We start from the raw sequence: 25,423 nt of genomic DNA on the forward strand, positions 1-25,423 counted from the left end.
AGTTCCTGCTTCCAGAAGGATTCCAGCATCAATGATCCAGGGAGTGGTGCCTGCCCCACCCAGAAGAAAAAGTAGTCCCTGCCAGAAGAGAATGAAACATCATTCTGCTGGTAAGTAAGCAGCATGGTCTGCTGCAGGTAGGTCCACCCAAGCACTTTCACACTTGTTATGAGCCCGGCGCTTCCTGTGCCGGGACTGGTCCATTTTATGAGCCTGGCACCACCGGTGCCAGGACAGGGTCCAAAAGGTCCCCATTGGGACTGGCTGGCGCCGATGGTATATGTTATGAGCCTGCTTCCAAGGGTGTTGGGTTGGTCCTGACTCCTTGGAAGCAGTGGTCATGACACGGAGGTCCAATTGGTCTGAATCAATGCGCATATTGTAAAGAAGTAGGTCATTGGCAAGCACAGTGCCCACATTTGCAGTATAGAAATGGAAATGCCCCGAGAAGGCAGAATAGAGGTCGCCCGGGAACACAAGGACAAAATAGAAACTCAAGGATGCCACAGAATCAGAATAACCAGGGAAATAACAAGCAGAATCAGAACCAAAATACACTAGAGCAGAATAATGCAGGAGAAGGAAACGTTTTTGATACTCAGTCCAATTCATACTATTCTGGTGACTTTACATCGGATGATGTATTGTTCAACTAGGACAGCCCAAGACAGGGGTCGGAACCAGTATCTATTCCCGTTGATCAGAAAGGGCCCTACATAGAGATGAAAGTTGGGAATAGAGAGCACATTTTTTAGTGGACACAGGTGCGCAAAAGCGCTCAATAGATCATCACTTGGTTCCAGAAATACCGCTGTCAGTGCAAAAGAATGTTTCAGTAGGGTTCGCAGGTACGCCAGTAATCAGTCCAGTGTCCCAGTCGGTACCTATAACACTAGGCCCATTCACTGAGTCTTGCCAATTCCTTTTGACACAAAATTGCGGCGAGAATTTATTGGGTTTAAATTTGTTGAAAAAATTAAGTGCGGTTATTCATTGTTCTCCTGATGGAGTGTATTTGACAATATCACCACAACAAATGCCAGTGTCCAATTTTTGTCTAAACCATTACCAACTGAATTAAGAAAAGTACCGACTTGTATATGGGCGATGAATGATAACGATGTTGGTTGTTTGAAAATAGAGCCGGTGAAAATTGTTTTAAAGGAGGTAGTTACATTGCCATGTATCCCATAGTATAAAATTTCAGTGGAAGGTGAGAAAGCATTTAAATGCATTGTTTCTGATTTGATTAAAGGAACGTAATTGAAGAAATTACTGGTAGCACTTGCAATAGTCCAATTCTTCCAGTTTACATGAAAGGAGGTAATGAAATACCAGATTGTTTCATAATTGATTTGTGCGGATTGAATAAAGTAGTTGATCCCCAATTTCCATTGGTCCCAGATGTCACTACCATTTTAACAATGGTTCCAGCTTCTGCTTCTCATTTTAGTGTTGTAGATCTAAAGAACGCATTTTTTAGCATTCCAGTACATCCAGATAGCAGATATCTATTTGCTTTTACGTTAGGAGGACGTTCTTTCACATTCACACGAATTCTACAAGGTTACACTGAGAGCCCAAGTATTCATAGCAGAGCACTAAAAGAACAACTAGACATGCTAGAGTTACCAGCGGGTTGTCTACTATTGCAGTACATTGATGACCTATTGATTGCTGCTGACACAGAAGACATTTGCAAAGAGAGTACCGCTAAATTGTTGACACATTTGGCAGCACATAAAGACAAAAAGCTTCAGTAAAAGAATTCCAGTATTGTCGAAAGGAGGTGGCCTATTTGGGCTACCTACTTTCGAAAGAGGGAAGGAGACTGACACCGGAAAGGATAGAAAGCATCTCTGGTATGCCTATTCCAAAAACACAGAAGGAAGACAGAGCCATAATAGGCATGGCTTCATATTGCAGGCAGTGGATTGCTAAATTTGCTATGATTGTAAAACCGATGGTGGCATTGACAAAAAAGGATGTTGCTTTGCCTTTGCCATGGAGCGTGGAATGTCAGAATGCATTTGATCTGCTCAAAGTTGCATTGTGCTCAGCTCCAGTTTTGGGCACACCAAATTATGAAAATGATTTAAAGTTATTTGTGCATGAAAGTAATGGCTGCGCGTTAGCTGTTTTGACTCAGGAACAAGGTGGAAGAAATAGACCATGCAGTTATTTTTCTTCCGCGCTGGATCCTGTTGCATGTGCTTTGCCACGCTGTTAGCGAGCTGTTGCTGCGGCTGCCGCGTCAGTAAAACAAACCGAGGGAATGGCTTTGGGTCACGCCTTAACTTTAATGGTGCCTCACACAGTAGACGTTCTTTTAAATAGAACGCAGATGCAACATCTTACATCAGCTAGACTGATGAGATATGAAATGGTCCTATTTGCACCACATATTCAAATTTTGAGATGTTGTGCTTTGAATCCTGCAGAGTTATTGCCCCCTCCCAATGAAAGAATGGGGGAAAAGGAATCACCACCACATGATTGTATAATGGTTACTGAACAAGAAACGAAAGGAAGAATTGACCTAACAGACACCCCACAGAAAGAGCCAGATGGAGAACTGTTTTGTGACGGTTCCTGTTTAAAATTGCCCGATGGCACATCAACTGCTGCATATGCCAACACAACACTAAAGAGTATTGTTGAGAGCAAAAGGATCACATATAATTCAGCACAGGCTGCAGAGATAATAGCATTGACAAGAGCATGTGAAATTTCGGAAAACTTGAATGTAAACATATATAATGATAGTCAGTACGTATTTGGGGTGGTACACAATTTTGGTCGACTCTGGGCTGAGAGGGGTTTTCTAACATCACATGGAACGAAGATTCAACATGGTGCTTTAATAGCAATATTGTTGTCTGCACTGGCGCATCCTAAGCGATTAGCAATATTGAAATGAGAAGCGCATAAGAAAGTAACGTGTAACATTGGAAAAGGAAACGCATTTGCAGACAAAATTGCGAAATAAACTGCCACTGATCTACACACGAAAATGTTTATTGAGAAGTCAGAAGAAGTGCCCTGCATGATAGAAAATGGGATTGCCACAGTCAAGGAGATGCAAACAGAAGCAAATGCAGATAAATAAAAGCGTGGGCTGAGGGTTCAGCAGAATTAGATGTAGAGGCTTGCTGGGTAGACAAAGAGAGTAGAAAGTGGATGCTGCCCAACTCCTAAGTAACCGCGATGGTCATCATGGCCCACAGTCCCACATACATATGTGCTAAAAAAATGATTCAGCATTTGACCACAGTATGGCAGAATCCATACATTAGAAAGACTGCTGAAAGACTAGTCCAGAATCGTATGACTTGTTTGCAACATAACATTGGAAAAGGAGCAACTACTCCAGTAGGTAGTTTTGCCCCCCCATGCCCTTTGAAGTCATCCATTTTGATTTCATAGAAATGGAACGATGTCAGAACCTTAAGTATATCCTGGTGGTAGTGTGTGCTTTCAGTAAATGGATGGAGGCATACCCGCTTAAGGACTGCACAGCAATGAGCACAGCAAAAGTGATGCTGAAAGAGTACTTCTCTAGATTTGGCCTGCCACGGGTCATATGGTTAGACAACGGCCCGCATTTTGTTGCCACCGTGATATTACAGATTTGTGCAGGCCTCCAAATTGATAAACGATTCCATTCAGCCAGACACCCGATGAGTGCCGGTCTTGTTGAGCGCCAGAACGGAAGCTTGAAGAATAAGATTAGCAAAATCTGTTCAGGGAGTCAATTGAGGTGGCCTGATGCGCTGCCCTTAGCTTTGTTGTGCATGTGCACGTCTGTGCAGGGAAGGACTGGACTCTCCCCATACGAAATTGTGATGGGGAGACCCGCAAATGTTTGGTGCGCCCTGCAGCCTAGGCGGTTGAATGAAGTAGAATACCCTTTGCTCAGCACTTATTGTAACATGTTAACTCAGAAACTATGTTTGATTCATCAGCAGGTGCAGGAGGCTCTTCCTGTCAGATACATAGGCCCAGGGCATTGTCTGCAGCCGGGAGAGTGGATTCTGGTTAGAAACTTTGAAAGAAATTCTTCGATCGCACCCCGGTGGAAGGGCCCGTAGCAGATTCTCCTGGCAACATAGACTGCAGTCCGAGTGAATGCTCGAAAGGCATGGATTCATGCCACCCATACGAAAAGAATTCCATTTCCGTTGAAAGAGCCGCCTGATCCAGACGACAAGAGAGAAACAGCTGCCCTTGACTCGAAAGACACCATCGCCAGTTCTCTGCCACAAATACTGCCTGATCCTAAGAAAGTGCCTGAAAAGATTGCCATGAAGGGGAAAGGGCTAAAGGTGCCCCAACTTTGCCCAGCTGAATCTGCATCATCGCGGGCTGACACTAAGCCTGGTTCATCACTTATTGCATCCCGGTGCTATCTTTGAAAAAGTGAATGACCCATGTTGATCACCGTGTGTGAACAAGCGGGGCGCATATGGTACAAACGCAATTAATTCCTGCTCTAAAGTCTTTGGAGCACTGTGCAGACTCACAATAATCTTGCCACATGTTTAGCAATTCGGGCTAATGAGAACTGGCCTAGACGCTTTGCTGTTTTAACGGGCGCTGCTGTAAAGAAATTATTCACGACGAACATTGCTGAAGAGAAGGATTGCACACAATGCCTATACTCACTTTCGTTCCCTCTGCACCAACGCTGATGACGTAATAGATATAGAGACTATAAAGATGTCTAGAAGGATTTGCCTTGGGAAATTCATGCTAATGATTATAACACTCCTTTGTATTCTGAGTACACTGATCCCAGTATTATGGTATCTGGAGAGCGTGCATTCATTAAGTTCTCTTTTGCCTGCAACCAATGCACCTGCCATGGACAGTCCAGTCCATGTACTCTCTTATACTCTCCCTCCACTAGAAAAGAAACACAGAGAAGGGTATGATAATAACACATTGCTTTTGATCATGAATATGACTCACTCAATCCTAAATAGAACAAATTGCTGGGTCTGCTCCCATTTACCCCAACATGGCGGGAAAGGAATGGGTTGGTATGTACAGCCATTACCCCTTAATATGGCATGTTATGCATCACTCAGTGCACTATTTTATGTGAAGTGGAATAAGAGTGATACGGGTCAGTTAGATGGAACAAACATAGATGAGTTTGAAAGAGTGGTAATGGAACCTGTAGGTTGTTCCATATTTAACAGAGCAAGAGTGATAAAACCAGTGGTAAGGCCAGTAGATAGACTTTATGTGCCTTATAAATCATCTGTAATAATGTTTCACATGAATCCAGTGGGAACAAGGACGTTGTGCACCCCTCCTATACTATAAATTACAATCCTTGCACTGTCCCATATTGCCTACGAAAGAAAGGTTCCTTTTCAGTAGGGACATTCAATAGATGCATGAATATTGCAGTAATTGTGAGAGAAGAAGAACCAATATATGTAGGTGATCCTGTTTATTTTATATGTGGAGAAAAAGCTTATCCCTGGTTGCCTAGAAATTGGGGAGAGACCTGTTACTTAGGGATCCTTTTCCCTGGTGTATTCCTTTCCAAAACGTCAAACATATCCAAATTATCTACATCAAGGCCCCGGCAGGATGACACAGGATTAATTGCAGAAGACATAGCAAAATCTTTTATCCCATTCTGGGGTCAAGCAATAAACTCCTGGAATATATAGAGACTGTCCAGAATATTAGAAAAAACGATAAATGGAGCAACCAACATATTGTATAATATGACTGTAGAAGAGAAGGCAGTTAGATTAATGACACTTCAAAATAAGTTGGCTCTTGATATAATTTTGGCCGACCATGGAGGTGTTTGCAAAATCGTGGGGTCAGCGTGCTGCGTATTTGTAAGTGACTCCTCCTCTACGATTTTTGAGGCAATCAAGAAATTGCACATTGTGAGTTCTGACATTCATACCCCGACAGGCGGTTGGGAGCTGAATATAAATTCCTGGTTTTGGGAGTTACTGCATTCCTGCGGATGGAAACTAATCACAATTTTAGTAACATTACTTGGGATCATCATGACATGTTGTTGTTGCATATACTGCCTGCCAATCATTTGCTCTGAAATAACAAATTAATGCGTACACATAATAACAGAGAAAAGAACTTCCAAAGTGAATACGAATGCAAACCATGAAACAGAAACTAGGAAAGAGTTCATGTCAATTAATATTGATGATGACGATTACAGCAGTATGCATAGCTCAGAACTAGATACATGGTCAGATGAAGATGCAATGTATGGATGATGCTCTTGGCTTACGACCAAAAGGAGGGTTTGTGAGTTTAGAAACTAAAGTTTACAAAAGGCCAGGCTTGAAAGTACAGCTGGTCTCTTCAGTGACTCGTAATTCAGTGGTTATGGTGTTATTGCTCTTCAACGTTAGTAGAGTGTAATTAAACAGCAGGAAAGGGGTAAGAGACCCCTACTCCCCTTTTTAATATTTCAGTATAGTTGCAGGTCACTGGATTGACGGTAAGCGAATGCAAACCCGTCATGAACAATAATAAGACACTAGAAAGAAGATCCAGGACTTTGCGCCCAGTTTAACGAATACGTATTTTTTAATGAATTGCCCTTTGGTTGATAACACATGTTTCGGACTTCCTCTGCCTTTTTCAAATCAGGGCTGATGCATTAACTTGTCACTGTTTATCCAAATACATCTCCTATGTAGTTATTAATACAATACAGTTCACAAAAACACAAAAAATGAAAGACGTATGATTTTTCCAACAAATAGCAACCCAATGCAGCGTAAGCATCCATGTTGAATGATCAATATGAAATAGAAATAAAGTAACAAAAAATACACATAGATATTTATCCATATCGTCAAGCAAATCAATAAACCATTGTATCACAAAAGACAGAGAAATAAGGGTTGGGAGTGGATGCTCTGGGTATGTAAAAAAAGGAAATATTGCATTGAACAAGTCAAATAAAAATGAGGAGAGAAAAGGGGGGACAATCAAACAGACAAAAACAGGGAAAAAAAGAAATAAATGTGTTTTCATTAGTCCCAGTTATTCAAATTACATGATAATATTCATCGCCTTTGTCGTAATTCTAATGGGATATTGCTTGTTAAAATGCCATTAGACCCTGTCCTAATGTTACAGTATTTAAGATTATACATAAAGGCATATTAAACCCCACGTTTTAGTCCACAAAGTCAAGGTATCTATGTTAAGTAACTGATCGGTAACTATCCCTGATTACTGGGGAACCTCGTATCTCAGCCGAATGTCCAGAAAGTCATACCCTTTACTATAAAATCTAATGGTGCACAGCAAGGCTAAGCCGAGTGTTGAGACTTACTTTAGCCAGTGTTTGAAGTGGATGGAAAGAAGTAGTGGAACTATGTTCCCTACTGGCCTGCACCGATCTCAACAAACCCCATCGCCACACACCCTCCCATGCACAATGCACACCTCAAAACACATGCTCCTGGTGTCTAGAGGAACGCTCATTGCAGTGCACTGAAAGTGAAAGTTTCAACTTCTTCCTTTACCTGTCTGTTTCCATTTCCTTCCCATGCTCCCCCTCCCTTCCTTATCTATGTCTTAGCACTTGCACTATCTGAAATGTCGTCAGGCCAAGTACGATAGTTAATTTCACATCCTTACTGTTCATGGCCTGTAAGAATGACGCTGTATTTTCCCTTGTTCCTTTCCTTGCCTTGAAGCGCTTTGAAACACATTGGCCCTCATTACAACCTTGGCGGAGGACCATGGTGCTATTAGCACCATGGTCCATGCCGCTAAGGTTGCAATTCCGCCATGGTGGATGATGGAATTACCGCCCCATTCCAAGGTGAGCCCCATTCCATTCACCAATGGCCCCTTCCCCATTCCCATTTTTGCCCCATAGGGCATAATGGGAATGGGGAAAGGCGATAATTACGGCACCGTAAATTACGGTGCCGTAATTATCGCCAAGGTCCCTTTGCGGCATGGCTTTTAACGCCTGCAAAAAGCAGGCGTTAAACAGCCATCCCGCAAAGAGAACCTTGTAATCAGGCGTTAAGGGTCGGCGCCGTTTACAGCGCCGTAAACCCCTTACCGCCTGAGTCGGAATGAGGCCCATTGTGTATAGGCGCTATATAAATAAACTATCATATCATATCATATCATACACTTTTATTTTAAATTGAAACCATTCCGGAACAGTTTCTTTTTAAAATAAAAGTATAGGAACTGTAAAACTGAATTAAAAGAAGTAGAGGAGCACTGCTCCCGACCGATCCCGCCCACTTCGACCACTGACTTTAGCTCGCTCTGGTCATACGCGTTGGCTTGCTGCTAGTCCGAAATTGTCAAGCGCCATTTTGGGACTATTTGCTTAAGTGTTCCCATGGTGACGCATCGCCACATCTGCTATTGTCTAGAGGCGCACGGAACGGATTCCTAAAAGTTTGATCTGCCTACTAATGCTTCATCGTGTAATGTGTGAAGCGATCGTACATTTGAACACAGAATTAAATGAGTCCAAACCTACAATGCATGTTTTGGGCTTCGTTGCCCGCATTCGAAAGGGTCATCATGACAACAATAGTATTAGCAAAGTCTTAAAGGCATACTCACGCCCATCTTGCCTCCATGTCTGCAATGTTTGAAGTAGGCATCCGCAAAAAATACTATAACTTCCTTCAATGTGGTAGCAAAGAACTAATTGTATTCTAGATACTTCATTGCTTGAAATGCGACAGCCTGAGAGAAAACCTTTACATTGCTAAATCATCGTACAGTCGCATCTCCCTAAGAATAAAGTAGTAACTTTCACATTCTCAGTATCATTTTGGGCTCTTAATCAGTGCCTCTAGTCAGCCTTATATTGTTATCAAATTAATCTAGGTGATAAACATGGAAGAGAGACTTGGGTATGCTTAAAGATCTAGATCTTCCTCATTCTGGTTAGGTATGGGGAACATTAAAACCAATCAATGGTAGTAGGAATTCAGTGACAATGCGACATAGCTGCAGTATTCATTAACAGATTAATATCAGTTCATTGAATACACATATCTGAGATTCTTGCATATTGTTGGGTGACATTATACATTATACAACAATAATCCTTCAGAGGCTGAAGTACATATGCTGTAAACTGCTTGTATACCCCTACATGAACGACGCCATTTCAGAATCAAAGTTCAAGACTAACATAGTTGTATTAAACAAACAAATTAATCTAGCTGCTGCTTGACGTAGTGCTTTCACTCTATGACCTCCTCTTTTAGTTAGTTTAACATGCTGTAAACCAACAAATATGATTACGGTTGTATCATCCATTTGGTGATTCTTTTGCCAATGCATGGATAGCGGTAAAGCTGAATCTTGACTTCCAATTTTCATCAAGTGCTCCCGAATCCTAGTCCTCAGCTCCCTTATCGTACCACATTTTTCAAGCCTGGTTGATTTTTTGTGAGCCAGGTGTGTTGTATCTCCTCCTTTAAATCTGGTAACAATGATGGACAAATGATCGATTTGTGATAGCTGCACCCTGAGTGTTGTATCGGTGTGTAGGGCTTTTATAGGCAGGAGGATCTCTTTCCGGCATCTCCACTTCTCTAGTTTCTTCCATAGACGGGCCCTATCCACCAGGTCGAAAGCTTGAGATAAGTCTATGAAGGCAACAAAAGTTCTGGGCTTGCCTTCCAGGACCTTACTTTTTAGGATGCTGATTGTTCAAATGTTAGCTGTAGTGCCTACGTTTTTTTTAAACCCCGTTTGAAAGATGTCGTTACAAGGGGCCGCTTTCGCCCAGGCCTGAAATATTTTCAGTAATAAAGCTCCGAAAACTTTCCCCATGCAGTCAGGAGGCCTGAAATGGGGTGTCCGAGGGATCCTTTTTTGCAGGTGCCAAGATTATGTTGTATCCGTCCAGAACTGGAAGGTTCGTTAGCCACGTTTCTTGGAGGCAGATTAGGTCATAAGAGGCCAGATCTGCGTCTCCCGGTGATGTCAGGTGCATGTGGCCTCTCGTGTTCCATGAGCAGAGTTTTAGTAGGTTCAGGCTTTGGTCGGCAGGCGAGTCGTCGCATTCGCTGGATTGCCGACGTGCGAGTTGCTATTTTTTTTTTCATTTGAGTCAGGGCCCTACTGAGACAGGACCAGAGTCCCTGCAATTTCTCTTTTCCTTGTAATATTTCCGGCAACCTTTTTTTCTCCAGTTTTTGCCCGCTGGATGGTCAAATGGCCTGAGTTTGGGCAATGCCGTTTTATCTTTTGTATTTAGAGGTGGATCTTTCTCTGGATGAGTAACCTTCGTCTGGGTTGTTGTATGTGTTGCTCCACCTTAGATGCGCTGTTGGATTAGTTTTGGAGTCAGAATTCACTGTACAATGTTTAATGTTTTTGCTTTCAGTACTTGGTTTGTGGTTGGAGTTGCTTCTATTTGTAAGAAGTGTGGCGTTTCGTTGGTTGTGTATCCGGGGCCCCATAGGGGTACGTTTTGGACCTGTTACATTGATTTTTTTTCTGTCGTTGACCTCCTGTCTCAGGTGCGAAGCTGTAGGTTGATCAGTCAATATATAGCCTAGTGCTAGAAGTTCTTGGGACTCATCGATTATTTTGTGTTTCAGCCTCTCGGACGTGATGTATTAGTAGGATTTTGCTCTGTGATGCGAGTGATATGGATCCACGATCTTCAAGTCCTCTGACTTTATCCGGCAAAGCGCTGGTATGAGCTCAAACAGGGCAAGGATTCCTCTGTGTTTGAGGATTATGCCGTCTCTGTTTTCAGCGCATTTTTCTAGTTTTAAGGCCTAGACTAGGTGTTCCGAGTCCCTTGTTGACTTGTGGTAGATTTCAATTCTGGATTTGTAGTGGATGTGATGATCTTTTGCGTTGCCCTGCGCTAGATTTGCATTGGGGGTTGGTTGTATCTTGTCTTTCTGACTTGGATCTCTAACGTGTGGCCCTTCCCTCTTTAAGGTTGTTCGTTGTGGGAGTGGATAAGGCGACCGACGTGTCCGAGGTGGTGAGTTTTTCCAGGATGAGAAGGATACTTTTTGTGACCTATCGTCGGTTGACTCCTTTCTTTTTGTTGTCTGCTGAGAGATGTTTCTTTTATCCTCCAGTGTATAGAATGGCGGTGAGGATTCAGCTGGGCTATCATTAAGTTGGCTATGCCGCGAGAGTTCTGCGATCGAAGTTTCCTTGTGAGCGGCGGGTGCGTCTGGATTTTGCCTTTCTGCTGGGCTTGCCAGTTCGATGTCTATATGCTCGCTGATGTTCATCAAATTTCTGTCCGCTAAGAAGTCTTCCATTGTTTTCGGTGAGTTTTGGTTGCGATGAGGTTTCGCGAGCTGCAAAACAAGGCTCGTACCTGGTTCGAGGATCATAGTATCTTTTCTTTTTTTTTAATGCATTTTTTTGAAGCTCCCGCCTCTGTAGTTTTTAGGGGTTGGACTTGATTTTCAGGATGGGTTTCTTTTGGTCCAGAGAAAATTGGATAGGCACGATCTTTGCCATCAGTGGATGAATTTTGATGAGATGGTCTGGGAGAATTGTTGTCGGTGATGTGGATGACATCCCATGTGTCTGGCTTGGTGGATTCCGGCTTGGACACAATTGCTTGTTCATGAGTTGAGGGTGGTAGATTATTTGTCAAGGGTGTCTGTATTTTAGGATCTGGTCCGACGGAATCTGGGACTTTAACACAGTAGTGCATGTTGGACAGGTGAGAGTCACAGGAGATATTGGTCTTCTTTAGACATTTGTCTAATGCGGTGATGTAGCCTTCTATGAATATAAATTGTGTGTGCTTCATCGCTTGGATGGTAGTATGGTCCTTAAGATTTTCATTTATTGATTCGTAGAGCTTTGTGAACGGTGCCAGGGGAATTGTTACTGCTGACATAATAGATAGTATGTCCAACTTTTTTTTCGAAGGCGAGTCTATTGGGGTTCCAATTTGTTGTAGGTCTTTTTTTGCCGCTGGAGTTTTTAGGTGACTTTCGTTGAGGAGCCTTCGAGCAGGAGGGCCATTTGACAAGTCTATGGAGCACTGTCGGTCCCTATCCATGCTTTGCTTTCTGTTAGAATTTTTGAATGCGTTTCCGGCTTGAGAATGGCTTCTTGAAGATCTTTTTTCGGTGGAGTTTGGTGTAGAGCCTTGGGGGTTTTCCAGGTGCGTCAGTGCAAGTGTAGTGTCTTTGGCTGTGGCCATTTCTTGCGGTGCGGGTGATGTTGGAGTGGGCGGTTGAGCGTCGTTTGCCCACGCCTCCCGTGATTTCTGTGGTTTGGGAACCAGGGTTGGCGTTTTCTTCCCGATTTGCAGGTCAAGCCAAGGTGGCGTTATTTGGGGTTGTTGTTCCTCCCCTTGGATTGGGAGATGTTTGTTTAGGGTCTTTGCGATTGGCATGGGCCGTATATCCGGGGTCGAAATGGTCCCGTCGATTGAAGGCAGTGGAAGGTGACTATTGGCGTTTGTTGTTGGCTCTTGTGTCCGTGTGTCACCCGATTGGAGATCTTGGTATGTCTTGCCGGCGGTATGATTTTTAGGAGGCTGTTCCGGAGTGTAGGTCATTTTCCTAGACTTCTGTGGGGGTTGGCAGATCATGACTGCTTCCAGGATTTCGGTGTCTGTAAGATCTTCCTGTGGGCCCACTGCTTGAGGTGCAAACGCGTTAAAGAAATCTGTTACTAGACTCGCCGCTGATGGTTTCTTGGAGTCTGGTTTCCAAGTTTTTTTAGTTTGTTTCGCCCCTTGTTTTTTAGAGTTTGTGGTTGTCGGGGTATTATTAACTTTTTTTGGCCTAGTTGGTTTAGATTTCCCTTTCAGTTTAAGTTGTTGTTTTGATCCTTTTTCCGGTGAGGCTATCTGGCTCCAGTGACGCTTTTTGGTTGATTGCTTTCGGGCACAAAGGCGTCATCTAGGGCTTCTTCCACGGGACGGTCTTCTGTTTGATCTAGGCTTGAAAGAACAGCATATTGCAGGTTTGGGTCAGTTTGCGACGAGAAGGCGACTCCCACTGCAGCTGAAAGGCTTTTTTCGCTCGGGTCCAAATGGACCTGGGCAGAGATTTGGATCCGATTATGAGCATTACACGCCCCGTGACAGTTGGATGTGTTGTGTTTATGGGAATTTCCTCCTTGAAGTTTTCCTCAGTTAGACCGTTGTTTTGTTATGGTGAATCTGGTACTTGCAGTGGAGCAGGCAGGGAGAAGACTGGGGGCGTGGTTTCGTTCCGCGGGCCCTGCTTCGTTCCCTGTTTGCCTGGAGGGGGAGCCTCGGTGGAGATCCAGATTCTCCCGTCAATGGGTCCTGCGACATTTCTCCTGCCTCTAGGCGGCCTGGACTTGCCCCTCTCTGCTCCCGATACTAGGTCCTCCCTCCGGAGGAACCCGACAACTGGGGTGGGGTGCCGGGTAACAACGGGCTAAGGCGCGAGGATCGTGTAGAAGGCGAGGGAATCCCCGACACGGGTGAGTTTTTCTCTGTCTCCCTCTGGGCCCGTTTTCATCGATTCCTTGCAACTGGGAGCCCTCGGGGCCCTCGGAGTTCGCAAGGAGTCACGCTCATCGAGGCCCGCAGCTGATTTTGCCTCGTGAGCGATGGTTTGGGCTTCTCCTCCTTGTCGGTGAGTTGGTGTTGTCTTTAAGGGAGGACGGGATTTAGATTGCTGTGTAATATGAAGTACACGCGGGCGTGCGCTTCGAAGCAGGCGTCCTTCAACCTTTTGTAGAATTTAATTTTCTTGGTCAGAGTCGGCTAAGTCCGGGGAGTCTGCAGTCATGGCAGCCATGGCTGCCAAGACTGCAAGACTGGCACTCTCTGCCACTCCGCATCTGCTCTGCGGAGAAAGGAGTTATTTATGGAGAGGTTGAGGCGATGTAGTGGTAATGACACGCCTCCTCTTCCGAACGACGAACAGCACTCTCCGCCACTCCGACGATGATTTAGCAATGTAAAGGTTTTCTCTCAGGCTGTTGCATTTCAAGCAATGAAGTATCTAGAATACAATTAGTTCCTTGCTACCACATTGAAGGAAGTTATAGTATTTTTTTCAGATGCCTCCTTCAAACATTGCAGACATGGAGGCAAGATGGGCGTGAGTATGCCTTTAAGACTTTGCTAATACTATTGTTGTCATGACGACCTTTTCGAATGCGGGCAACAAAGCCCAAAACATGCATTGTAGGTTTGGACTCATTTAATTCTGTGTTCTAATGTACAATCGCTTCACACATTACACGATGAAGCATTAGTAGGCAGATCAAACTGTTAGGGATCCGTTCCGTGCGCCTCTAGACAATGGCGGATGTGGTGATGCGTCACCATGGGAACACAAACAAATAGTCCCAAAATGGCGCCGGCCATTTTCGGACTAGCAGTAAGCCAACGCGTATGACCAGAGCGAACTAAAGTAAGTCTCAACACTCTGCTCAACCTCGCTGTGCACCATTAGATTCTATAGTAAAGGGTATGACTTTATGGACATTCGGCTGAGATACGAGGTTCCCCTGTAATCAGGGATAGTTACCGATCAGTTACTTAACATGGATACCTTGACTTTGTGGACTAAAACGTGGGGTTTAATATGTCTTTATGTATAATCTTAACTACTGTAACATTAGGACAGGGTCTAATGGCATTTTAACAACCAATATTCCATTAGAATTATGACGAAGGGATCACACCCAAAAACTCAGCGCAAGATAACAAGATTATGAATTTAAATGTGACTCCCACAGAGGGTACGTCTTTGGAACATTGCGACATAGCGATGAATATTATCATGTAATTTGAATAACCAGGACTAATGAAAACAAATGTATTTCTTTTTTTCTTTTCCTGTTTTTGTCTGTTTGATTTCCCCCCATTTCTCTCCCCCATTTTTATTTGACTTGTTCAATGCAATATTTCCTTTTTTACATACCCTATGCATTCACTCCCAACGCCAACCCTTATTTCTCTGTCTTTTGTGATACAAGGGTTTATTGATTTGCTTGACGATATGGATAAATATCTATGTGTTTCTTTTGTTACTTTATTTCTATTTCATATTGATCATTCAACATGGATGCTTACGCTGCATTGGGTTGGTATTTGTTGGAAAAATCATACGTCTTTCATTTTTTGTCTTTTTGTGAACTGTATTGGATTAATAACTACATAGGAGATGTATTTGGATAAACAGTGACAAGTTAATGCATCAGCCCTGATTTGAAAAAGGCAGAGGAAGGCCGAAACACGTGTTAACAACCAAAGGGCAGTTCATTAAAAAATATGTATTTGTTAAACTGGGTGCAAAGTCCTGGATCTTCTTTCTAGTGTCTTATTAGAGTTTAGAAACTACCCTATTGAAGCATAGAAGGTATATTATGTTGGCCAAAAACCAATTGCATCATATACCCTACATCGCCTATAGAGAATCGTCGGCATAACCATAGCGCTTCCATTTTGTGGAAGATCCGCCATTTGCTTTCTTCGCCTTTCTGTTCAACGCTTTGCAAAATGTATTTTATTTCATAAAGCTCATGCACGGAGCAAGGCCACAGTTTACATGTTCAGAGACCGGCCCAGACAGAAATGCCAAGCAGTACAGAAATAAATTGTTTTCCTCCCTCACAAGTCCTTGAAGGCGAGCAGAGAGGCATTTAATCAGCGACCAGGTGCCGGCCGGTCTCGCTGAAACTGTAGGAACAGACCGTTAAAGCATGAATTATACTTTCCTAGCGGCCCCCCTTCGGGACTCTCCTTAGATCAGGCTGACCCCTAGTTCACAAATAGAAACCAGTAGATAACACACTTTGGAATGTGTCTCTCCTAGGAACACAGTATCCTCACTGAACAAGTGCCTAGTTTTCTTCATAACAAAGAATTATGTCTGCTTATTGCAAACTGCACCTGTTGCTAAAACGAGTAATATAAATTGAGAAAGAAACGTGTCATAATGTGTCATATTTGTCATGATTGTCAATTACCGAACCGTAGCTCAAGAAGATATATTATGGGTGGTTTTGATGTGTCACAAAGAGATTGTACGTTTGTCTTTTTATATATATATGAGACTGTTGTAGAATGTTCTCTCTCTTGCGTCTCACAAGGTCTGAGTGACACACGTCGCGAGACGTTAGACCCAGTCGGCCGACTGAGAGTATTTGCTTTGCAATAAACCCTAGTACTTGGAAATTGAACCTTGTGTCTGTCGTATCACTTGGTGTATGGTGATTGTGCCTTGTATCCATACGCAAGGGTCTTCAGGGCCTAGCACTTCTGGGTTCACTCTTGCTGATTTCATATTCACGTTCACTTTCAATGTTCACAGGATTCACTCTCCTTTTTACTTTCACCATGCAGGATTCACTGCCCTTATTTTCTACAATTAGCAGATCGAAGTCTTTCGATTGTACAGGGATTTTGCTTAACCTCCTGTATGACCACTTTGACCTGTTTTGGCGGCTCGCCTACGGCCTTTTGGTATCTGTAGTTTCAATCAAGATTGAGTCGACCAGAGTCTCTCAAACTAGCACCCACTTGGTGCCTGTTCCCTCTGCAGCTGGTCTCCCCTTACACAATTTTAGAGTTCTTTGAACTTCCTTCTACTTGCCACTTTGCAAATTTCCTTCACTACAGCACAGCTCTTATCGGCTCTCCCCTCGACTCACCGGCTGTAATGAGCAGCTTGGCTTTCTTTGTAACTGGAGTCAAGGCCGGTACCACCGTAGCAGAAGTTTGCCTCACACCCGCTTATCAGCGTCGACATGCTCTGTGTACGGTTGAACTCTGCTGCAAGACACTTGTGCTATTGTTTACGGCCTTAGATTCTCTTCCACAAAGGTTCTGCGGGCCTGAGACGAAAAGGGCAGGGTCACTTTTCTCCTCGCCACCCTCTCGTTTCCTCCTGTCTTTCTCCTTGTCTTGAACTGCTGAGCCTGGTTAGCCATCTCGTCGAGCTGTCTGCCGTGCTTGTACTGTGCTCTCTTGCTCCATCTTTTATCCCAGTGGGGAAGGGAAAGGGCCCTCAGGTGTGTGTGATTCTGATCAATTGCCTGACTTTGCCTGACCCTAGTATTGGGACATGTCAGGTAAACAGCTCTGTTGTTAGTCTGTTCTCTGGTGTGTCATGCAAAAGTGTTTGTATCGAAAAAAGGGGGGGGTTGTGGTTTTGAATGTCCTGCATGGTAGGATGGGGAAAAGGTGTTAGAAGAAGAGTGATACTGCGTCTCACTGATCGGTGTCCCACTCCCACTCCCAGAGGATCCCCCATCCAGGTGATCCTCCCTCACTGGTCCACCCCCAGGAACTGGATCCAATAGTGATGGCCACCTGGATGACAGATCCCCAGGGACTAGCTAGGGAGATACCTTTGAGTTTCTCACATGCCCTTCCCCTACGCAAGCCGGATATGTCTGTTCTTTGGTCAGGTGTTCAGTGGTTAAGACCGGACAGAGAACAGGGATGAGAAATGTCCATAGACTCTCACATATTCCACTGATCGTTTTTATTAGGTAGAGTGGGTGGCTAAAATGTTCGAGAAAATAAATACTGAATGCCTGATTTGGCCGAATGTCAGCTGTTCGGAAAAAAATCAGACGGCCGAAAAGTTTGACCAAATCATGCATTTGGAGATGGGGGCTGCAGGGGTGTCCCAAGCTCCCTTGCTCACTATATTCTGAGCAGTGGTTGCGGGGCACACCTCTGCCGCTGTCCCAAAAATGAAAAAGAAAAAAAACTTTTCCAACAATAACCTATGGACTGGGTTTCAAGGGTAGTTTTAGGTTTTGAATTTTGCCAATCCCATCCGGGTGAGTCGTAGGTATCTTGTCAGGATTTCTGGGTTAGAAAATCTCTGACGGGAGTTGGAGATTCCTGTAAGAGAGTAGAGAAGATGGGGAAGTCTTGCCCCAGAATAACTTCCTCAGGGAGCCCTGGATGATGGCTGATGGTATTGTACAGGATTTGCCTCAGATTTCAATGTGTACTGGAACTTTAGGATATATCTCATTGTCTCCATGTACACACGTTACTCAGACTAGGGGCGTGTGATCTAGGTCTTTTGTTGTAACTAAATCGGCCCGTATAGCAGTTTGTTTACTACCCAAGTCGATTAGGGCCCTTAATTGTTTCCCATTTATCCAAGCTTTTTCATACCTAAATTTGGTCTGGGTGTGGCACAAACAGATGCTGAAGGTTTCTAGCTCTTCCTCAGCTTCCTCCCATTCTTCACCCTTTAAACAATCTATTTTCATAGGTTCTTCCTTGATATTCTTTGGACAGTGTCTAGCTAATTGTCCGATTTCTCTACAGGAAAAAAAGATCACAGGAGGTAGTTTACTTCTTTTTACTTCTTACCTTCTGCTTTTCTCTCTTTTACTTTCCTCCCTTGGTCTCGTGTCAATTATTCTGAGCTCTAGTCTCTCTCGTGCCATCCCTTCCTTGATTTTATATGACCCTCCTTGTCTATCTATTCCTAGGGGTTTGAAGCCGATGGACGGGTTTATGATCTCTTCGATCTTCCCATCGGTGGGCTAGGTGGAAATATTTAGTTGCATTTGAATGGTTCTGCGCTGTTTCAATGGCCATGGTTACAGTAGGCCGATTCAATTGAAGGACGGGTTTTTGAAAAAAAGTGGGCCATTGGTTGGTAAATTGTTCCAAGGTATTCATCTCTGTCAGCTCATCTAGAGTTTTATTACTAATCCACAGGGCCACTGTGTTTTTAACTAGTTTGCCCATTTCTAAAGGAGTTTCTCCCGGTTTCAAGCTAATGGCTCGCAATTTCTGCCAATAGAAATTGCAGGTTTGCCCTTTTCAATAAACCTTCCTTGATGGACATGTAGGAGGCTCCAGGTGCAAGGTTGAGCAGCTGATAAGAAGTTTGGAGTTCCCCTTTCAGTAAAGGTCCCAAATAGCATCTCTTAAGGTTCTCCTCCCACCCCAGTTGTTCAGCCAGGCGTTCGAAGTTGAGAAAAACAATTCCCAAATCCTCGCCTTCGAGATATGGTTGAAGTATGCCTTGGGGTATGGAAGGCCTTGCTTGCAATTAAATGAGTTTAGTTAAATTCTCTTGGAGCCTATTTTCGGCCTGTATCTGATGGGCTGCTAATTGGGCAATGACATTGGTTAAGTCAGCCGTTTCTTCCAGGGGCGTAAGAGTACCCTCATTAGTGTCTGAATCAGAGAAGAAACAACTCTCGATCCCTTCTGATAAGGTCTCGAAATCATCAGAGCCTTCTGAATCTGAGTCTGTCGAAGGAGTGGAGCGGGGTGGTTTGATTTGTAACCCTGATGGTCCCGCCACTGATGAAGAATGAATACCTTGGGGAAAAAAAGGCTTAGAGGGAGGAGGATTCAGAGCACTGGGTCTAATAAAAGAAAAAAACGGCAAAACTTTTAAGATTATTCATTCCCATGGTTGTATGTTATACTGCGATAGAGGAAGAGTGTCTAGTAAGACTTGAGTCTTGAAGAATAGGTCCTGCTGACAGGATGGAATAAGTAGTTCAGAGGACAATACCGCTTTCAAAGTAGATACGCAATAAGAGTCTAGGAGATCAGCTATTCTATTTTCCCCTTCAGGTGGTACCACAATTATTAGTATAGGTTTTCAATTTTTATCAGTTTAATCATATCCCTCTCCTGACACCATATGTGAGGAAGTCATGCTGACAACAGTAAGGACAAACACAAGTGATCACGGTTCAAGGGTGTTTATTGAAACTGTATGCAGGTTGCAAAAAACGCCTAATCTAAACCTAAATCTAAGATGGGAGCAAGCATTGACCATCAAATTTAAACTAAGGCAGTCCTAGTGGCGTCCTGTCAAATAATAAAGGCCTATACTAAGAAACCTATTGCCAAACCTTACAACTAATACAAAAAAGGTGTGAGATGGATTTCAGGGAAAGAAAGAAGTGTTCACAAATAATATGTCAGGATGCGGTGGCTTGGAACTACCTTTCCCACGTTTGAAGCCAGGGTAAGAGGGGAGTTTGGAGCACAGCACACACACAAGCTTTCTCAACATTAGTTAACAGTTCCAATGGCAGCAATCAGGACCGTCGATGGCCAAGTTGCAGAGGTGGAGCCGAGTACCCCCACCCAAAGCTCCTCCCCCATGCTGCCTATATGTTGGGAGCCAGAGTGTGACACACGTGCAGTACCAGTGAAAATACCTATACCGAAAAGAATCTTGAAGTAAGGTTCCCACTGAGGAAGCCACACATGCATTCACAACAATATGATGGCCATTTGAATGATATCCCAGAGGAAGTGGGGAAAAACAAGCATGGAAGATGCCTGGTGACGTCATACAGAGCAGAGCTGACGCACTCAGAAGAAGAGGCTGAAGAGTATAGATATTCTAAAAGCTCCAAAGGAGGAGTTGTTAAAGATGAGCAACATTTTGGCCTCGAGATGAAGATGCTCATGCTACAGAAATAATGAAGCAGATATCAAGTCATTTTACAATTGTACAGATGCAGTAACACAAGTAGACAAAGTATTCATAAAGGCTAGCTATATAGTGAATAGATTGCTGCGATGCGCCAACATATATGCATAGGAATGTATGAACTATGGATAATTCCACAATGCATTTTAGCAGAGCTAGATCCAGTGAAAAGAAAGGCTTTCAGTGTGTCGCAGTTGGAAAAGCAATCGACATTCAGAGGTGAATCGAAGAAATCTTCGGTTGGTCCAGCACAAGGCAGTCAAGGCCACCGTGAACCTGAATGTTCATGCAGTAGTTACAGAACGTGTGAAAAGAACAAAACTCCTGTCTTAGATGAGGAGTGAGAACATTCAAGACGTCAGATGCTCATCATTTAATAGTATTTTAAATACAGAAAGACTCTGGTCTGCAGTCACGTGGTTGGACAAAAGTAGACACTGGGATGAGCTGTATCGAAACCAAGAGACAGAGTATGCCTATACTCCCTCTTATTCTCAGGTACGGAGACGTTTCCAAGGCCAATGTTCAAAGGGCTAATTGACTGTCAGATGGCAAGAGTGATGATAGATAACAGGCTAATCGGTGGGAAGCTATGGTTATGACCAGCCCACCAGCACCTGGATGTTAGCCTGCATGCTGCTTGCGTAGGTGGAATACTACAGAGGGGTACAATGGTGGCAACCAATAATAAAGGGCCATGTACCAAAGAGCCCTAAAGTTTGCATAACCAATGGGACGTCGTGTATTTGATGACATTCGTAGTGACCTGCACTAGAGGAGGGCTTAGTTGCCCCACCTAATGATAGAGACCCAATCACCGTCCCTGACAAGTATGGAACATATAACTAGAGGTTCCCTGTACGCCTATCACTTTCCTAAGTAGGTTTTTGTAGTTTGCACTGTAGATTGACATCAATGATGATGTGTTTTTAGTATATAAGCTATGTTTTTTATGAAATACATTGAGTGAGAAGACCGAGCGTGTTTGTTGATGTTCGTTATACTCCCTGTTTTAGATAATTGATATTAAAACAGACACACTTTGCCAACCTCCTAAGTTTGATTATTGATGTTTGAGTATATTCTGCATCCCCATCTATCTCAAAGTATTGTTAACTTGTCTTAAATGGCTTGTGTTAGGCACACAAGTTCACGTGGTAGCAGATAGATGATGGTTAAAAATCCATCTATGTAGTAAGCTTTGGGGTCCGGGAAATATTGGATGTTCTCTGCCATTTAGCTGGGGGAACGTGCAGCTCCCTGTGGATAGCGGCCATTAGTTAAAAAACCTTGCAAGTATAGGTGGGACGGGTGCCTCATTTTCAAGCGGAATCCCCTGTCGACTTCTACAGGAAGCTGAGCAGACTGAAGGCTGAAGAGGCTGTTTGAGGAGGAAGCGATCCCGATGGTTGGAAGTCAAAAAAGCGAATGGTGAGTAGGCTGAGTGAGGTGGCAAATTGAATGAGCACTGAGTGGGGAAGAGTGATTATGGGGAAAGAGTAACAGAGGGTTGGTTGGGGTATTTTATTTTTGGTTTAAGACGAAGAGCATCATAGTTTAAGCTATATAGACGAGGAGCGATCTATATGATAAGCCCAGAATCCTACGTCAAGGAGGTTTAGAAGGAACTTGTCCTAAAGTCCAAGTGGATGTACCTAGGCTACGAACGATCAAGGATCGTTAAAGAGGACAGTTCATACTATGATCAGAGTCATTATTAGGGGCAGGAATAGTCACGAGGAGCGTTGACGAAAATATATGTGGGCCGGCCAGTCTGTCAGTTTGTTTGTCTTTTTGTATATCATATATGGTGTAAAAGGAAGAAATAGACTAAGGTAGAGAATATTGAGAGTGGAAATGTAATTATTTATTTATTAGTTGACTGATGATGTTCATTGAATAGGTAGATTGAAGCAAAACATCACATAGAGGCTTGGAGCTGCGACGATTGGAGCATGCTCATATTGTTTATTTTTCTGGAAAGCATTTATTTGTGTAAAATAACAGTATGTAGTGACAGTCGGCTGTGACTAAGTCATGTTGGAGGATATTACTCTGCTTATACACTTGTGTAGACAGTTGCCAAAACATGCACCCAAGCTCAAGCAGTACAGTGCAGAATGGGTTAAGGGCACAGCAGATAAGATGTCAATGCCATGGCCACAAGGGGGATCACTATCTAAATCAGTTTTGGAAACACATGACAACATATTTGCACGCAGCATACACAGGGAAAAAATTAGAAAAGAGGTTATCCAGCTTAGAGCTTAGAGCTTAGGAAGATGTACCAGACGGAATGGGAAGACCCGCCTCCTGAAGACTGGATGCTTAACCAGTGTAAAGAGGGGGGTATGAAGCCTTCTGCTCCCTCTACCACGCCTGAAGTAAATGGCGATAGTGCGAAGGATGAAGGATTATATCCTTTAAGAGAGCTTAAGGCAGCGACAGGGTATAGCAACCCGACATATAAGTTGCCTGCATGTAGCACCAACGAGGGTCCAGAAAAGACTTCAGAAAGAGATGTGATCTCTAAAGTCCCATGGGACAAGGAGAGAAGTGATTGACCAGGTATGTGCATAGATATAGAGAGAGAGATAAAGAAATGGAAAGGGGAGAAAGACAAAGCTGACAAGGTAGCGCTCATACAGAATGAATGGATGGGCGGTCAGATATTGCTCAGACTTGATGCAAAGAGCATTGAGGAAGTAAGACAGAAGGAAGATCAGGACGAGCAAGACAAGGAACAAGAGAAATGATTAAAAGAAGATGAAGCTAAAAGAAAGAGAAGACAAAGACGAGAACAACTGTATCAAGATGAACAGTTGAAAAAGCAGGAGAGAGCAGAAGAGCAGAGACAATATGATAACAGGCAAAGAGCAATCGAAGAACGAGAAAAGCTAGAAAAGAAAAGAGAAGAGGAGGAACAGAAATTAAGTGATAAAAGAAAGCAAAGGCGCAGAGATGAAGAACTGTGTAGGGCAAATGAAAGAAGAGAGGTGAAAAGACAGGAAGAGGAAAGGGTCAGGGAGGAAGCAAAGAAACCAAGAGAGTTTGACGAGGACATGGAACAAAAGAGAAGGCAAAGGGCACGCAACATTGATCGCATTGAGAAAAAAGTTAATGGAACCGAATCCAGTAGTAGAATGGGAGGACATATAAGAATTGTTCCCGACATACAAACCAATGCCAGGACCGGATAGGGAAGATTTAGAGGATGATTTTTGATATAAGAAGCATTGGTAAATTGATACGGTTTATCATGAAATGAGGACGACCAAAAGTGAATAAAAGAATAAAGGAAAAAAACTATTGATTTGAAGGTGCTCAGACACGAGACAAAGAGGGAGGTTTTTTTAGCCTCGAGCACCGAGCCTTGTCTTTGGACAAACTAACGTTAAACAGAGATGAGAAAGATGGAAGCCACACTAGTTGGGGACAAGATATGCCAGACGAAGACAGAGAAACCTTCCGTGGGGAGGAGGACGCCAATGCATGTGGTCCTGAAGGGTGCTCTCCGACAGACAGGGAAGTTAGATGGTCAGATCTGGACCTATCTAAACCAAGGACACCAGAGCCCGTGGTAAGGCCTGATTGGTCTGAAGGGCAATACCATAGTGTGAGGGGGGGGCTCGCCACCGTGTGTGAGCAGGCTAAGGTCATGGGAAGGAGACGTTGTGGAACCATTGTCCCTGCTATAGATAGGCAGGCAATGGGAGACGAGTGCGATTTTGGGATTTCGCAGTAGCCGTTGTTAGGAAAAGGATGAGCCAGATCACAGTATATGCCATAGCCCCAAATGGATAAGGATCATCTAAGGTGTAAACTCCTGAGTCTGACATCGGGTGTCGGAAAATGGATCTATGAATTAGAGAAAATGACAGGAGGCAATATACTGGATATAGGGGATATTAAGGGTCTTCTAGCAGCTATACTTGGGGAGAGAGCTGATGACATTTAGTCAAGAGCAGGATACGCAGGTGTCACTGACCAGAACACAGCTCATGACGGAGCGCAGTTTAATAATTGTAGAGCGGCAGTCTGGAAAGCGCTTTGAGTACAGTATCCTGATACATTGGATATGGGTGCTATAATGGCACATAAGAGGCAGGAAAGGGAGGATCCGCTTGTTTGCATTCAGAATTTCCAAGAGCAGTGGTCTTTGAAAATGCGCGAGCTGTGGGGAAAATCTATACCTGTATTCTATCATATATTATATCGAGGGCTACCAGGCAAGATACAGAGACAGCTCAAGCAACTGGGGGGTATGGAAGCAAAACCATGGCTAGAAATACAGCTGACCATATCACATCATTGCCGATTGTTGCAGGAGAAAAATCAAAAGAGAGACGATGGTAGGAAGATTGAGGAGGCTAAATTAGTACAGAAAAAGTAATAGAAGTATGCTATAGAAGGGGCAATGTTTACTAGTGGAGAAGGGTCAAGATCGCAGCAAGCAGCAGATATGCCGCAGGTGAATAACCAAAGGCAGTTTGATCAATGAGGGAAAGGATTTATACCATGAGGTAGGGGAAACTTCTGTGGAAGAGGAGGCTTTCAGAATAATCAAGGGAATTTCCAGGGTAACCAAGGTGGGTTTTAGCCTATGTAGAATGATAACCAGGGCATGCAGGGAAGACAAGTCAGAAGATTCCCTCCTGTATGTTTGACATGTAAAATGACAGGACACATAGCACGAACATGTGGGAGCCAAGGGTATGTGCAGAATGGGCAGTTCTCAAGAGGGGGCTGCTTATCCGCCTGCATATGGCCCACAAAGTAGAGACGGGTTTGCCCAAGATCAAACAGTGTATCAAACACAAGCACCGAGAACACAACAGGCTTTGCAACCACAGCAAGCACCATTGAATCCGCCACAAGGGCAGTCACAACATGCACTCATGCAGATACAGCAGAGTGCAAACACAAGACAGTTATTAACTCCTAGAGTAGGGGGAGTCACTATCGAAGGTGGGAATCCTTTCACGGGCACA

Source organism: Ambystoma mexicanum, chromosome 8, assembly GCF_040938575.1.
Source record: "Ambystoma mexicanum isolate Mex_15411 chromosome 8, UKY_AmexF1_1, whole genome shotgun sequence".
NCBI classification, from domain to species: domain Eukaryota; kingdom Metazoa; phylum Chordata; class Amphibia; order Caudata; family Ambystomatidae; genus Ambystoma; species Ambystoma mexicanum.